This window comes from Electrona antarctica, assembly GCF_951216825.1.
Source record: "Electrona antarctica genome assembly, chromosome: 14".
Taxonomy (NCBI): Eukaryota; Metazoa; Chordata; class Actinopteri; order Myctophiformes; family Myctophidae; genus Electrona; species Electrona antarctica.
In genome coordinates this window covers 9,727,211-9,738,932 of record NC_136795.1, presented here as the reverse complement: position 1 = coordinate 9,738,932, position 11,722 = coordinate 9,727,211, and positions in this window count along the sequence as shown.

Below are 11,722 nucleotides of genomic sequence, written 5' to 3'. Positions count from 1 at the left end.
TTTTATTCATGACACGGCATAGTACAGTATGACATTAAACGTGATACTTTTTCTTTGCATACATTTTGTTTTTACTTTATAGACACATTTGTTTGACAATATAGACTAGAGTGATATATGTGTCATCTTTCAGTTGGTCTATTAAGGGGTGAATACATTAAGTTGACGCTGACAACAGTGCCCATTCAGCACTTATTGTCAGTGATCCCCTCATAAACATCTTGGAGAGACTTTCCATATGAAAGCGTATAGCTCTTATGAGCTTATAGCTCAGCACTTGCCTGAAGATGCACAGGTTCTGAGTTCAACCCTCGTGAGGTGGTTTCTTGAAGAACACTTTTACAGTTCTTGGAGAACAGAACAAGTAAAGTCAGCCTCAGTGAGCTCTGAACTTAAATGTTATTTTTGAAAGCCAATTTCTAAAAGGAAAACTTGAAAACCTTTTGGAGAGCAACCAGAGGTTGCCTCAGTCTCATAGTGGTTCAGTGGGTTCAGCACAAGACACTGCAGTACATGTTGAAATTCAATGACCTGCAGCTAGGGCAAAGCTTGCATGCAAAGCTCTCGGACAAACTGTAGTCATGTCTGTCATAGTTTAGCACAACCTTTTGGTATTATATATCTGCTGTCGGGAAGCCATGCACCTACTCCAAAATGTTCATTTTTCACGCAGGAAAAAAATATATATATATATTTTTCTTTTCTGGAAATTAAAAAAACTTTACATTTTGAAAACAAAGCAACACTGCCTCATCAAAGTTGGTGTTGTGACTTTATATATTGCAAATTACTTGCATGAGAGGGGGAGAGGTGGTGGAGTTAGCTGCTTTAGCAGACAGTTTGAGGGTCCAATGGAGTTAAGATGTTTTGTCCAGAGCACTTTTTACTACTTTTCATTGGTTCAATACTGTTTTAACAAACACACAGACGTGAAGGGTGTTCAATGCGTATATCTATTCTACGTCCGAGCATAGACATGGTAACGCCCCGCCTGCCTCTGATTGGCCTAGCGACACTGCCCGTCTAGCCCCATGGTCTGACTGTCCTCCGAGACGCGAGGTTACTGAAACAATACAGTAAGTACAAGAGAATGTCAGCTTGGCATGCGCGACAGTAACTTGTACCTTTTATTTTTGTAGAAGAGGCAAACTAATATTGTTCATGCCGTTTGCCTTGATTGAATGATTGATTGAACACATACATTGTATGCTTTCATTTGGGTGTGTTCTAATTAAAGTGTTAATTGATGATGTGTTGATTGTAGGAATGACCGTGTTAGTGGCTGGAGAAACAGTACAGAGGCATTGGTAAAGGTTAAACAAAGGTATGTTTATTCACCAAACACGAACGCAAGGACAACAAAGACAACAAAGAGACGGTCGCGGCCACACAGCCAACTCAAGGTATGGCCACTGAGCCGACTTGGGGACCCAACACAAGGACAACACAAGAGACGGTCACGGCCACACAGCCAACTCAAGGTACGGCCACGGAGCCGACTTGTGGACCCAACGCAGCTCCTCCAAGGAAAACAAACAAATTAACGGAGCTGAATGTGAATCCCCCCCACCGCCCACCCCTTTTTTTCCCCTCACTGTATATGTTTCTTTTCCCTTTTTACCTCCTTTATGATGAATTCCTGTTCTGTCTATAGAAGTGTCTATTTGTACGTCTCTAAATGTTTTGATGATTTGAACATGGTGGACCCTATTGGAAACAAGTGTAATGCTTAATTGGGTCGTCCACTCACAGTTAACAGCCTTTGTATTGAGTTTGTGCTTGAAATGTACTGTAATTCTGCAAACTGTTAATACATTCTTCAATCAATCAATCAAAAAACCAAACGAGCACTACCAACTGGCATAAATACAGGAAGCTCTCTACTCCCACCCAGCACAGACTTCAGTTCACTGGCAAAGTGGCAGCCTTTTATACCCAGCTGGAGATAATGAGAATGGACTATACCATTTACAGGGGTGTCTTCAAATGAGAGCATACCATAAATAAGCATACAATAAATACATATAAATAAATAACCTTAAACCATACAAATGTTACAAGTTCCTGTGAACTACATGAACTATACAAGTTATAAGTCTTTCACAGCACATCTGAACCCCACCCTGCTATCCTGACATGGTCCAGCCCAATCCTTACTGATACAGGCAATTGTTAGGCATTCAATCAAACCTCAACAATAGAACTCCACATTATTGCACTTCCCAAACATATTGCATCTATAACCCACATTGCACTTGCCCCTCATGTTTGTTAATCACCAAGCATTTCCCCAGGTGGAACTCTTTGGCTGAGTGGCCATCTCAGCTAAACAGCCGTGCGCGGATAGGACTGATCTATGGCTGTGTATTTGGAATACATGAAATGTATGTAAAGATCACAGACATTCAGGGCTATTGACTGAGAATATTCATCTAGTATTCAAACATGTACTCACCATGCAAAACAAATTACAGTTAGTTGATTTAAGATGTATTTGTGTGTGCTCGTGCTCCGGACAAGTGACGTTTGTGCCCGGAAGTGAATTGCAAATGTATTTATTTTGAGTGGCTCAAAAGGTTAATGTCAAGCCCTAACTACTTTTGAGTGGACACTGGAGCAGCATGGACATTTTAAGCCTTTTTATATATCAGTGGCGTGCACAGATAGACACTAGGGGGTGCTAGAGCACCCCCTGCCCTTTTGGCAATGTGCCCTTTTGAAAAAAAAAGAAAAAAAAACTTATTTTTTTCTACTTTTTTTTTTATTTTTAAAAAATAGCAGACCTACAAGTTCATAGCGCGCCACTCGGTGGCGCGCTATGAGCTTGTAGATCTGCTATTTTTCAATAGCTACCAAAACACCAAAAGGGGTTCCCGCCCAAAATGGATTAAGGCAACCGGCCGGTTCCACGCGCTGCACAAGGTGCCCTTTTTTAACTTGAGCACCTGCCCCTCTAAATGTCTGTGCACGCCACTGGGTGCTAGTACAAGAGAACGACTAACGTTTTGACCATATGCGTTCTTCATCAGAGTCCTTATAAGACTTTTGAATTTAGTTTGAGAACGTTGACTTGACAGTGTCACAGTCACAGACTTTTGTCATTCTTTGTACAGTCTAGGTCTTGTATTTCTATGTTATATTACTTTTGTTCCCTGGTCTAGTTTTCTTGGTTCTATGGTTGTTTGCTCCAGCTGTGTCTCATTCTGTAATCAACCCTCATGTGTATATCAGTCTTGTTCCCCAGTCAGTCCTTGTTGAGTCATTGTATCCTGTCACCTGTTTCAGTCTGTTTTAAGTTGTTCACCTGTCTTCTGTATTAAAACACCATTTCTTGGTTTTGAACACTACCATGCCTGGCCGTCCTGCGTTTGGGTCCTTACCGTGACAGACAGTGTGTCAGGGAACGTGTTAAAGTTATAGATTATACAGTAGCTTACGTTTTACAAAAACTATTCACATCTATTATTATATCTGTTATCTGCTGTAATCCTGGGCGCTACCCTCCTGTCTGACAACCTGGGGAGAGCCCCGAACTGAGCTCGTGCTTCCTTTTGTGGATTTTTCTTTTTTCATTCTTTGCAAAGTGCAGGTGGTTGGGAGACGGGGTGTGTGTGTGTGTGTGTGTGTGTGTGTGTGTGTGTGTGTGTGTGTGTGTGGGGGGGGGGTGCTACTGGCCAGCTTTCAGCATTGGTAATAACATCAACAACTACAAAAAGTGGCACAGGTCTCCACCAGGAGGATAGGAGTGTGTGTGTGATGTTTGGCAATATAAACGTGTGTGTGTGTGTGTGTGTGTGTGTGTGTGTGTGTGACGCGGCTGGCCTGTTGTAGCGCCACCATGAGGCTGATTTGAAAACTGTCAAGTGGCATTTCTTCCAACGCCTAGTGGGAATATGCATGCACAGTTTAACCACAATCGGACGCTGCGTTGAGTAGTTACAAAAACGGGTACAAAGCGGGCTACTCCTGAAAAGTTTAGAAGCCAATCGTAGCCAATGAGGGTGGATTATGAGAAATCAAACAAACCCGTCTTGATCACATACAAAGTTATCCACAGATCCGTGCAGTTAGAGGTAAAAACACTTTTCGGCCAGTTATAGCGCCACCATGAGGCTGAGTTGAAAATGTTCATGTGGCATTTCTTCCTCGGCCTAGTGGGAATGTGCGTGCACAATTTCACGGAAATGACACGATGTGTTCATGATTTGCAGCATTTTGTTTGAAACTGAGCACTCCTGCGAACTTTGGAAGCCAATCTTAGCCAATCAGGATGGAATCTGAGAAATGTGAAAGACCCGTTTCGTTGAATGGCTCTAGAGAGACTGTGTACCAATATGTTTGGACAAAATCTGTAGGTGTACTGTCCAAAAACTTGTTTTTCACAAAGCGGCCTCCTGGTGGCGCTATAACAGGCCGTTCTGGAAAATTTGGGGCAGAGGTTCATCGTTGGCATCCTGGGAGTGTGTGTACAAAATTTGGCATCGACCGGGTTAACGGTGCCAGAGATTAGCTGTTCACAGACGGAAGGACGGACACACGGACGGACACACGGACGGACGGACGGACGGACGGAGTGCAAAACATACTCTCTCCCCATGCCTTCGGCCTGGTGGAGACAACAACAACAAAGTGCAGCGCTGGAATGGGCCCCCTCAAGCATTTCCAAATGTGGTATCCCTGGGCCCCTGGTGTAATGGTGGTTCTGTGCGATGTGGAATCATTTGTAATTGTTGAAAGAGGAAATGGATTGTCACCATAGCTTCCTATAGTTTACCAGCTTCCTCTGCCCACGCATTTCTGCATTTCTGCATGTGTGTGTGTGTGTGTGTGTGTGTGTGTGTGTGTGTGTGTGTGTGTGAACATCTGCCCTGCAAAGCTTGCCAAAGTGGTGCGTGTCTATGTCTGCAATGTGTGCGTGCGTGTGTGTGTGTGTGTGTGTGTGTGCGTGCGTGCGTGCGTGCGTGCGTGCGTGCGTGCGTGCGTGCGTGCGTGCGTGCGTGCGTGCGTGCGTGCGTGCGCGCGTTCCAACATCAGCAACACAAGAACATTTGCCAAAGATGTCCGTCCGTCTGTCCATCCATGTAGGCCTTCGGGCAGCCTGCCCCAGCAGTTTGCATGCTGCAGGGGAATTGAACCCTCAATATGACCACCTACAGCTGGTGGAGATTAAATGAGATCTGGAGATTGTTTGTGTGATAAGATCATTACACTAGCTGTCTATGTTACGTAGCGAGGGGTCAGCAGGGATATTTTAGATAAGGAGGGGTGGGGGAGGGTCGTCAGAAAGGACTCTAAGCATGTGTGTGGGGAAAGTGTGTGTGTGTGTGTGTGTGTGTGTGTGTGTGTGTGTGTGTGTGTGTGTGTGTGTGTGTGTGTGTGTGTGTGTGTGTGTGTGTGTGTGTGTGTGTGTGTGTGTGTGTGTGTGAGTGGGAACATGGAGACAGAAGAAGATGAAGGACATATTGATCAACGTTAATGGACTTGATTTATTGTTAAATGTGTGCGCGCGCGTGCGCACGCGTGTGTTAAATGGCAAATCATGGTGCATTTATATAGCGCTTTTTATCCAAATCGCTTTACATTGACTGTGCATTACATTCACCCATTCACACACACACACATTCATACACCGATGGCGGAGGAAACCATATGGCGGAGGAAACCATGCAAGGCACCAAGCTGCACGTGACTGGGAGCAATTAGGGGTTCCTCAGAGTCTTCCTCAGAGACACATCGACACTAACTCTGGGGGAGCCCAGCATCGAACTGGGAACCTTGCAGTTCCCATCCGACTGTTCTGCCGGCCACTCTACCCCTGAGCCACTAGGGGCGGTGGTGGCTCAGGGGTAGAGTGGCTGGATGGTAACTGTGACGAAGGATATGAGATGTCACTCCGACGTCACTACAGTGACGTCAGAGACGACATCTTCAAGACTATAAAGATAAGGGCCTAGATAGGTTTGAGGGAGATTAAGCTATTGATACTAAGGATACTAAGGACAACTTTAAGATAACATTATCTTATCATCATATATCATATCATCAACGCCTTCTTCAAGGATTCGTAACTCACCCCTGACCTCAGGACGAATCCTCGGCTCCACAATTGGCATCTGATTAGATCCCGATTACATGGTCCTTGAACGCCGTCAAAGAACGCCAGACGCTGAGGACGACCGCCCTCAACACATCTGACTTCTAGACGACCTGACGACAACGCCAGGCCGTCACCAAAAACCTAAGGAGCGTCTTCCGACGCTAAATACAGTCCAAGATCTCAACTGAGAACCCTATCATGTCCCTAGTAGAGGACATGCGTTTCGTCGCAGCTCCGCGCACCCTCGACACCTTCGCCGCGGCCAGGATTGCCAACAGGGTCGAGTATGAGAGACGCGCAACTGCAGAGCGAGAGCTTTACGAGAGACGCGCAACTGCAGAGCGAGAGCTTTATGAGCAACGAGAAGCCCGGCATATCGAGGCAATCACCCGACTGACCCGAGCCCTCGCCCAAGCAGGCTACGGGAACCTTGCGCCACCAGTCCAGCGAGATGATCGGTCAGATGACAGACATTACATCCCGCCGTCACCCGCCACAGTGCGGTCTCTGACCCAGGGACACACCAAGGACATCGCACGACGCGAAGAGTCGGCCAAACAATTGGCCGAGAAGTCCGCGGACAGCGCCCCCCGCCCGACCGAGGAGGGCCCGGCCGCCGCCCAATCTACAGTGCCTGCCGAGTCGACCCTCGCTCAGGGCGCGGCACGGCCGGCAGATACACCATCCCAACCCAGGTGCTACGTCGCAGAATCCACTCCGACCTCCGATGTTGAGATCCAGCATCCGGACAGCGACACCTCCCCAGGCCGTGACAACGGCATACACAATGCTCCTACACCGGCCCCCGACGCTACGGTCGACGGGGGGAGAGCGATCAGCCTCGACATAGTCGACCGCTGCGTCAGCATTCCCAGCCACCTTGCCACTCAAAAGGGAAAGCTAACAACGAACCCCCACTCAGGAGAGATAGAGGGAAGGCCAAAGTCACCCCCCACTACATTGACGCAAGCTAGCAGCGTACTGAATGAGTCAACAGAGAATTGTGCGGAGGTCAGCCTGAGCAGGCCAACACCCCCGCCCAACCGAGCCACCCTTCGTCCACCTGACAGGCCCACCAGCAAGAAGGAGGACGAGGACGACGACGGCGACCCGCAGGGCCTCAGGCCACCGCGACACCACGTTGCACGTGAACATGAATATGACCATGAACGTGCACGGTCCCCGAGCCCCGACCCGCTGCGTCACAGCGCACAAACCTGTGCACCAAGAGACGACCGCGAATCTGGCTCAGCGCCCGCCTCACAACGCAGAGACGTATGGGCCAGGCAACACAGCCAAGCCAACCTGTCGGTGAACCAATCCCAGTCACTGGGTGTCCTGGCAGACGTACTCGGCAGGGAGATTATCATCCTCGAAACATTCGACGGCTCTAGCCCCAGCTCCTACCCGAGCAGTCAAGCAGACAGCCAAGCGACCGAGGACGTTCAGCTTTACGACCCGAACGCCCTCAAAGCGCCAATTGTCGCAGCACCAACGACCGAGACGGCAACTGCCCATGTCTCAAGCACAGCTATAACCGCTATAGCACTGGCAGTTAAGACTGCCTCCGTCCCCGCCCCAAGCGTGGGCACACCGCGAAAGCTAGAGACCAAACAATACGAGTCTAGCGTCGCACAGACAAGGAACAAGGAGAGCAGCACTTTGGCCCCAACGAGTGGCCAAGTCGCCACGCTCCACCTCGTCTTTTGTGTGAGCTCGCCTCAAGACGAGCCTGCACAGACAGAGAATCTACAACAGCAGACCAGCGCCAGGAAGATACCCCACCCGGCGCCCAAGAGAGACGACAACGTCCTGCTCGATAAAGAGCTGTTGCAGGTCAACGAGATGAAACCGAACAAAGTCAAGCCGACTAGGCTAGGCCGGCTAGGTTTCTTCATTCTAGTAATCTCACTGACAGCCGCAGTTATTCATCACGCGGCACGCCCCAGACAACTGTTAATCACAGCGGGCAACCCGAATACCAACACCTATCAGAGGAACGACGAACTAGCGTTAATACCAATTGACGCGAGCACGTCCCAGCCCGGGAACCCGCCAGGGTCACAGACGAGGCCACACGCAGCCTTGGCCGGACTCCCCGGCGGAGAAAGCCTGCCCAGCCTCAGATCAGTCATGATGCAGCAAGTGCCCGCTTCCCAGGGAGCCACTAGCTGGATGCAGACACGATCCTACGCCACGGTCAGGCACATCATCATCGAGATGCTATGGCGCCTCCTCTGTTCATCATTTCAGATGCTGTAAGGCCACCATGCCAACTTCTACAGACTCTAGTGTGACAATGCGATCCTCCAGGGTCCTCCACACGCCACTAGAGAAGAGATGGAAAAGAGGGAGCAGGGGGAATAAGGAAGTGAAGTCGGCGTTCCGCAGCCTAGTGCTGTCCGACTCACCAGCCTCGTCCTACAAAGGACGCACCAAGGCCACTGCGTTGAAGCAACGCAGGGGGGGAGCGGAACAAACAGGACAAACAACACGACAGCGTACGCCGACAACGGCCCAAACATCGCCCGGCAGCTCACCTCCAGCATGCAGTCGAGGCTCTGAGCAACAACAACTACATACGCTCCAACCCCAACGCTGCCAAGACCATAGAACACTCACCTACAACTGGTCAGTGTCCTGACGAAATCTGCGAAAGCACGGTGATCTACACCTACCGCCACTAGAGCGAGCAGAAACAGGAGCATCAAGCTCAAGAATAAACACACCTTAAAAGCAGGAGCAGAGTCCAAAGGAAGCCTTCGCGCACCTGAGGCAAGAGCCCGGAGCGACGATGGCCGCCATGGATGTGAGGGGGGGAGCCCAAAGGAGGCCAAAGCCCCCCAGGTAGATAGCAGCAGGCCAGAGCCTGTTAAGAAAGCAGAATTCTACCCAATCTGTAATACCAACCGACGCCACCAGTCACCCACCCTGAAGCCGAACTGCTCAGCCGCAAGAGGCAGCGACATTCCCCGGTTCTACATCGACCAATCGCCCCTCGCGAAGAATCCTGACACCAGGACGCGGCCCCCTAGACGCAGTGACGCAGTCGTACCTACACACGACCTGTGACGCAACTAATCTCACTCCCGGAACTGCCGGCCACAGCTGCGGTAGCAAGGGAAACGAACAGTGACCACGGATAGTGAAGCTAGTAGCTTCACTAGGGAGGAGTGTGACGAAGGATATGAGATGTCACTCCGACGTCACTACAGTGACGTCAGAGACGACATCTTCAAGACTATAAAGATAAGGGCCTAGATAGGTTTGAGGGAGATTAAGCTATTGATACTAAGGATACTAAGGACAACTTTAAGATAACATTATCTTATCATCATATATCATATCATCAACGCCTTCTTCAAGGATTCGTAACTCACCCCTGACCTCAGGACGAATCCTCGGCTCCACAATTGGCATCTGATTAGATCCCGATTATAGTAACCGTAAGGTTGCCATCGAACCCGGGCTCCCCCAGAGTTAGTGTTGAAGCATCCTTGAGCAAGACACTGAACCCGTAATTGCTCCTGATGTGCTGGTTGGTGCCTTGCATGGTTTCCGCCGCCATCGGTGTATGAATGTGTGTGTGAATGGGTGAATGTAATGCACAATCTATGTGCATTACGTGCGTGTGTGTGTGCATGTTGTGCAACTGATATACCGTAGGAGGGGGATAGTGCATGGTGTTAGGATATGGGGGATGTGGAGGAGGTGGATAGTGGTGTTAGGATATGGGGGATGTGGAGGAGGTGGATAGTGGTGTTAGGATATGGGGCCGTGGAGGAGGTGGATAGTGGTGTTAGGATATGGGGCTGTGGAGGAGGTGGATAGTGGTGTTAGGATATGGGGCTGTGGAGGAGGTGGATAGTGGTGTTAGGATATGGGGCCTGTGGAGGAGGTGGATAGTGGTGTTAGGATACGGGGGCCTGTGGAGGAGGTGGATAGTGGTGTTAGGATATGGGGGATGTGGAGGAGGTGGATAGTGGTGTTAGGATATGGGGGATGTGGAGGAGGTGGATAGTGGTGTTAGGATATGGGGCTGTGGAGGAGGTGGATAGTGGTGTTAGGATATGGAGGCTGTGGAGGAGGTGGATAGTGGTGTTAGGATGTGGGGGCTGTGGAGGAGGTGGATAGTGGTGTTAGGATACGGGGGCCTGTGGAGGAGGTGGATAGTGGTGTTAGGATATGGGGCTGTGGTGGTGGTGGATAGTGGTGTTAGGATATGGGGCTGTGGAGGAGGTGGATAGTGGTGTTAGGATATGGAGGCTGTGGAGGAGGTGGATAGTGGTGTTAGGATATGGGGCTGTGGAGGAGGTGGATAGTGGTGTTAGGATATGGGGCTGTGGAGGAGGTGGATAGTGGTGTTAGGATATGGGGCTGTGGAGGAGGTGGATAGTGGCGTTAGGATATGGGGCTGTGGAGGAGGTGGATAGTGATGTTAGGATATGGAGGCTGTGGAGGAGGTGGAGAGTGTTGTTAGGATATGGGGCTGTGGAGGAGGTGGATAGTGGTGTTAGGATGTGGGGGCTGTGGAGGAGGTGGATAGTGGTGTTAGGATATGGAGGCTGTGGAGGAGGTGGATAGTGGTGTTAGGATATGGGGCTGTGGAGGAGGTGGATAGTGGTGTTAGGATATGGGGCTGTGGAGGAGGTGGATAGTGGTGTTAGGATATGGGGCTGTGGAGGAGGTGGATAGTGGTGTTAGGATATGGAGGCTGAGGAGGAGGTGGATAGTGGTGTTAGAATGTGGGGGCTGCATGTGGAGGGGGATGCCAGACATTTACCCTTGAAACGCTGTAGTTGTTGTAATGTCCTCCTCCTCCCTGAGCATGCATGGGATCCACGCGGGGCTCAGAACAATTTACACGTCACCATCGATCCAACATCCCCGTTGAAACAATGCTGTACTTTCGCCTGCACTCGCCTTCTTCGATACACCATATGGCCCCATTATTACATATACGATCCAAGATGAGAAACAACGTTTTTCACGCCTTTTTGCAGCTTCCCGGGGAATAATACAGACAGCACAATTCACACCTATCACATTAGACTATTTGTAAGCAACGGCCAAATGTGTGTAAACCTTGCTTCAATCCTACAGCTGAAGTTACAGGGAAATTGGAAACATGTATGTATCGTGTACCGTATGTATAGAATACTTTTTTATGATGCCTATAAGATGCCTGCATTAAAAAAAGAGGTCACTCTTTTTTTTTAAGGCGAAGCTTTTAGCCCTAAAAACGAGCCGGATTGGAAACTTCGGCGATGGGGCCCGGGTTGGGGTGTGGGGGGGGGGGGGGGGGGGGGATTCAATAATGAGTCAGTGATTGATGAATCGTGGAGCTCAAGCACATGGCGTATGGATCTACAAGCTCTCAACATGCCATGCTGAAATACATTGTGGGCTTGTAGATCAGCTATTTAGATATAAAAATACATCTTTTTTTTTCATGTGTGGGACTAAATTGGGGGGAAAAAAGTATAGTTAAAAGTGTGTAGTCGTCCTTGCCAAAATATATGTGGCCTTCAGTGTTGTAGTGCGTGCGTGCGTGCGTGCGTGCGTGCGTGCGTGGCTGCGTGCGTGTGTGCGTGCGTGGAGATCAGCCGAGCTGCAGGTGAATGC